Source organism: Cornus florida, unplaced genomic scaffold (assembly GCF_030987335.1).
Source record: "Cornus florida cultivar Cherokee Brave unplaced genomic scaffold, ASM3098733v1 CherokeeBrave_3.0.0_Hap2_Chr11, whole genome shotgun sequence".
NCBI classification, from domain to species: Eukaryota; Viridiplantae; Streptophyta; class Magnoliopsida; order Cornales; family Cornaceae; genus Cornus; species Cornus florida.
In genome coordinates, this window is record NW_026775581.1 from 23,624,315 (window position 1) to 23,630,504 (window position 6,190).

Below are 6,190 nucleotides of genomic sequence, written 5' to 3' on the forward strand. Positions count from 1 at the left end.
GGTCGACTTGATGTAAGCCAACACTCTTCCTACCTTGTGAATTTCTACCATTCTTGGATGATAGTGTTCTATGCAAAGAATTTTCACTCATGCTCTCATAGAGATGCCACATGTCATCCTCATGCCTATCAATGTATGAGACACCCATGGAAGCATCAACCATACCCTTATAGTTATCCGATAAGCTCTCAAATAAGTATTGAACTAATTGCCATTTGGGCATGTCATGATGTGGACACTTCCTAAGCAATTCATTGAAGCGTTCCCATGCCTCATGAAACGTTTCTCCATCCCCATGTGAAAATTCTCGAATTGAGGTTCTCATGGCATTGGTCCTAAAAGCCAAATAGTACTTCTTCAAGAACTCTTGTTGCATTTCTGCCCAAGAAGTGATTGAAAAAGGCCTAAGATTGTTAAACCAATACTTTGCCTTGTCTTTTAAGGTGAATGAAAAAAGTTTGAGTCTTAAAACCTTTTCCGGCATGTTTATATATTTTACGATGGAACATACTTCAAGAAACTCATCCAAATGCTTGTAAGGTTCTTCATTTAGAAGTCCATGATAGTTAGGAAGCATTTGAATGGTTTGTGGCTTAATTTCATAATGATGTGCTCTAAATGGAGGCAATTGGATGCATGTAGGTGCATTATACTCATTAGGCACATAATGGTCTCTTAAAGCAAGAGGTGGATTAGCTACTTAAGGTACAACATGAACACCTTGGTTTTGAATTCCTTGATTGTTGATGGGAGGTTGTGGAGCATACATTGACCTTGGCATTCCATATGGAACTTGGCCTTGTTGTTGTGGTGGTTGGTGAATGAATGGCCTAGGCATGCCTAAAGGTACTTGTATGTTCTCATTGTGCACATTGGGATGAAGGATACCTTGTTGGTCTATGTGACCAAGGTCCTCAACATGATTGTCATTATGGTCATCTATTGATAGATTGGCTCTATTTGAACTTCCTCTTCCCCTAGGATTTCTAACGATAGATTCAAGATACAAATCAAGAGGAACAAGAGTTGGTCTCAATAAACGACGTCCATGCATGCACAATGCAAAACACAACAAACACAAAGAATGACAAACACTATGCCTTCACAACAATGCAATTAGACTTCTTCCATAAATACTTAATTCATACTCCCATGCTTTACAATAATGATGCAAGACAATTAAAAATAAGCCTCCACGTGGGCCGACGATTTAACTAAGGGATTGAGTAGAGAAAGTCTCACAAAGGTCCTTTAGCACTTCAACTCTAAGTTTAAAGCTTAGCTTAGTAAATTTTTTTAGAATTTTAACTTTTTACTTTCTTTGCTTGCTTGAATTGAATGATCGATGGCTCCTTTGCTTGCTTCCTCTCTAACAATGCACCTAGTCAAGTAATCAACACAATAAGTAACCAAAAAGAAAAATAGAAGTAAAGTAAAGACATGATCAAAAGAGTACTAATCCTAATCAATTCTACAAATCCGACGTTGCCTAATCTAATCAATCAATCCCCGGCAACGGCGCCAAAAACTTGGTGGCTCTCTTTTGAGTGTCGCTACACCACAAGCTTAAGAGTGTTTATTAAGGTGAGGGCCAAGAGTTTTACATTTATAGAAGCCACTACTACCTTTCACTAAAAATATAGCTAGGGCGAGTAGGGATCATCCCAAGGGATTGTGAGGATCGAGCAATGTCGTGGAATTGTAATTAGGGCTAGTAGGTCGAGTGATCAAACAAGTAGATGGTTGGTTTATTAAAGAACAACTAAATTAAACTAAGTGATAGCAAAAGAATGCAATTAAGAGTAAAGGGCTGTCAGATAATCGCCCCTCCTCTAAATCTTGTGCCCCGCCATGTATATATTCCGATAGAGAACGGAATCGATAAACCAAAGGTCGTCTGGAAGGAATGTCCAGGTGGCGAAGGTCTTGCCATTGGCATGGTGACCTGTGAGAAAAACTGCCATGTCGGCATAGGAAGGCTTGAATAGCCTAAGATATGTGTCCTAAAGCTCTGGAGGACATCTATGTGGACAACGGCAAGAACGAGGTAAAGAGTCCACTGTAATGGTGATCGGATGGCCATCGACAGAAGTGACCATCTCAGCTGTGGTACGCAGTGATGGTTGGAGGTTCTGGTAGAACAACCGTACCAGCCGTGGGTAGACCGGCTCTGTGACGGGGGCAAGAATAGCGGCTAGGCCCTTCTGAATAATATCATGGTAGGCAGATCAGGTCAGCACCGATCGAGAGAAGAAAGCCATAACAAACTCTGACTCATAGTCGAGCGTCATGCGCGCATATCGAGACCTGGGCCTATCATGCTCCAAATGAGCTGGCTGAGCAGGTTGAGGTGGTATATGTTAATGCTCAGCTCCATGATGCGGTGGAGATGGTGATGGAGTGAAAGCAGGATGAGCTGCAGAGGTGGATGGTATGTGGTCATCCTCAGGCTCATGAGATAGTGATTGAGGTGGGGTAGCCTATGCTGGCTCCTGCTGTGCATAAAAGGGCTCTGTTGGCTCCTCTGTCTGTGGCCTAGTATGTTGGGTCGGCCCATGTTGCCTGTTGGCAACGGTCTTCCTCTTAACTATGCCTGCAAAAAGAAAAAGAAAAACTTGCAATGGGAGTTAGTGCCAGAATAAGAAATTTTAAAGCACGAAATAGAATTATGTATATTAAGTAAAATAGACAAAACAAATATGACATGAATCTATACAAGTGGTAGAATGTGAAACATGCTAAACAATGTAAGTATGAAATAAATCTAATGTGGAATATCACAAGCATTGGGCATAAATATGATAGCATGAACATAAGATATGATGAATGAAGTGTGTGTGTGAGATCTGTGAAGTTCGATCGATCATAAAAAGAAGTGAGATCGATCACAAAAGTTGGATCGATTGAAAGTAAGTGAGATCGATCTCACTACTTCGGTCGATCGGAGACATAAGTTCGATCGATCTCTTAAGATTGATTGGAGATACTAGTTTGATCGATCAAACTGTGCGACGTTGAAAACTCAAAGGTCACAGATCTGTGACCTTGGAAGCATGGGGCCCACACGAACGTGTTCGTGGGCCCTACAACACATCAAATCAACAAATATCCATCACAAAGAAGGCCCATACTCCCAAATATAGATCCAAAACACATATATATACATAGAAGCATACACATATATATACATATAAAAACTCAAGGCTTCGAAGCTTTAAAAATGGAGATTCAACCATCTAAGCAACCTAAATAGAGTATGTAAATCATTGAATCATCAAATTGAAGATCAAGTCTCAAAGTGGATCTCGGTTCTTACATTGAACGAGTGAAAGAAGTGGATGAGATGCGAAGAAGATGCAAGCACAGAGAGAGAGAGTTATTCGGGGTGAGCTTGATGACACTAGAGGTTCACCGGAGGTGGGAGAGGTGAGATTGGATGCGGCGGCGATGAGGGTTTTGCAGAGAGGGTGAGATCGATCTAAATGATCGATCATGAGAACCCTCGATTCTATTTTAAAAACATTCCCGACAGAGTTCGATCGATCGAACTCAACTGTGATCGATCGAACTTTGATGAACTCTCTTCAAAGTATTTTTGGATTTTTGAAATTTTTGAAAATTAAAAACTGAATATTAAAAATTGGAATTAAAATTAAAAATTGGAAAATAAAATAAGATATTGTTGGTTTTTTTTTTTAATTAGATTTAATTGAATAAACACTAATAATTAAAAATTAATTAAAGTAGAATATTTTTGAATTTTTGAAAACATTTTGAAAAATAAAATGAAAATAAAATAAAAGTGAAAATATTTTTGGACTTTTGAAAATTTGAAAAGTCAAAATAATGAAATGAAGACTGAGATCGATCGAAACAAGAGTTCGATCAATCAGACAGAGAGCAAAAATATGCAGATTTTTGGCTCAGAAAATTGGCTAAGTGTTGGAACACGAGATCAATCGAACATGGAAATTGGATCGATCGAAGGATTTCTTGATCGATCTTGGAATGTTTCGAACGATCAGATAGAGAGCTAAAATATGCAGGTTGATGCAGGCTCAAAATTTCTCTAAGTGTTGAGTCATGAGATCAATCGAACTTGGAAGTTGGATCGATCGAAGATCTCTTGATCGATCTAAGAGTTAGTTCGAATGATGGGACAGAGAGGTGATTTGGATGCAGGTTTCTGCAGGTCGAAAAATTTTCTAAGTGTTAGATGCAGAATGGAGTTCGATCAATCGAAATCAAGTTTGAGATCGATCGAACTATGCAGAATGCTCAATAATGACATGAAAGCTTATGTAATCCTCACTAAAGTTCCTTGAAATGCATATGAACCAAAAACAAGTATCTATACTTCGTAAGAAATGAAATAAAAGATCGAAATGGGGGAGGAATAGGGTTTTGACACCCTACGAATGTAATACCCTGTATTTTTAAAGAGTTTATTTAAATTATTTGTCTTAGATTAATTAATTAATGAGTAGATTTATTCACCTTTTAATTGCGTATGCTAAATTATTAAATTAATATTATTTATTTGTTTGTGCATGTAATATTAATTATATGTTCTTTATATTAAAATGTTAATTTATATATTATATTGGTTATGTTAATATTAGTTAATTAATTTAGTACATTTGTATTGTAGTGTATTATTACATAAAATAAAAAAATAAAGAAAATACATGTCATGAATTCCATTAGATATTAGTTTGGAATGATAGGATTGCATTTACGGTTATGTAAGGTTAGGTCAAGTAGGTTGACTAAGATTGCATTGCATTAAACTTATTTTTCAAATAAATTGACTAAAGTTGCATTGCCTTAACTCAAATGTAGGTGGGAATGTTAGGATAGTTAATATAAGTTAGATATTTATAATATTTATATTATATAAGTTAGTATATATATTAGTTAGCTTTGGTTAAAGAGAACGGAAGATAGAAAAATAAAAATAACAGTGAGCCATTTTAGAAGATGGAGTGAAAGGAAAAGAGAGAGAAAGAAGCTTGGACCGGTGTAGGTGATTTTACCCGACTACGCGCAACCGGCGGATTTGTTTCAAATCCATAAGGCAAGTTATTATCTGTTTTTCCCCTTTGAATCCATAAATTATTCAATTAATTTATTCGGCTATTTTAGAGGTTAGAAGCATGCTAGGAATTTTAATAAATAAATTTTTAGTTTATTAAAGAAATGAAATTTTAATTATTAAAGGTGTTAAATATTTATTTATTAGCCTATGTAATTAAAATATAGCTAAAAATAATTATTTAAGGATTTAGGAAATTTTCTAGAATTTTTTGGAATTTTTCGGGATTTTTCTGTAATTTCCGGCTAATTTTCCGGCGAGATTCCGCTCACCGGCAGTGGGGAAGACAACCGGAGTAATCCGGTGTGAGGTAGCACACAAGGGTTCCTATGCACTTACATCAGCGGCCTTTGGATTAGCTTTTGACCACTAGATTGATTCTATGTAGCATAGTATACAATGATAGGATACGCGCAATTCAAGGACCGTTGGATTAAAGGATGATCATTGAGATCAATCCAGTGTAACGTGCCCATAGAGAAACGGTACAACTGACTAACCAGCACACGCCGTGTCAGCAGGATGCATTATTGGGCTCGTGACAGCGCGTGCGCGCGCGTGGCTAATGCCAGACGCCCGTGGGGGCGCGTGTAAGCGCGTGGCAGACTCTAAACGCGCGTGGAGGCGCGTGTGAGAGTGGGGAAGGTGACAGCGCGTGGGGGAAGCTTAGGGAGGCGCGTGGGGGCGCGTGTAGGACCTCTACAACTGCTGAAAAACTCCAGAATACCCCTAGGGACTGTTTTGTAATTTCCAGAGCCTTAAACTTTAAATTTTGGGCCTTGGGTTGATATTTTCGGGATTTACAGGACATTAAATTGTTATTTTATTACCCGTTAATTATTATTATGTCTGATTAATAGTTTTAAACATTAATTATATCATTTACAGTTTGGATCGCTATGGTATAGATGTAATTAATGTAATGGCATATTTGAATAATAATTGTGTTGTTATTTAATGTTAAACGAAATGATTACATAATTTGATTCATATAAATTGTCCGTTGTATATTATAGGATTATTTATGTTGTTAATGATATATAAATCATTACTATTATGCTATGTACATTTCAAGTAATAAATGGACTGCTAAAT

At 37.2% G+C, this 6,190-nt stretch overlaps 1 pseudogene; it reads left to right on the plus strand.

Moving 5' to 3' along the window:
* The first annotated feature begins 221 nt into the window (after window positions 1–221).
* Window positions 222–320, plus strand: LOC132287352 (small nucleolar RNA R71; annotated as a pseudogene).
* Window positions 321–6,190: the final 5,870 nt, after the last annotated feature.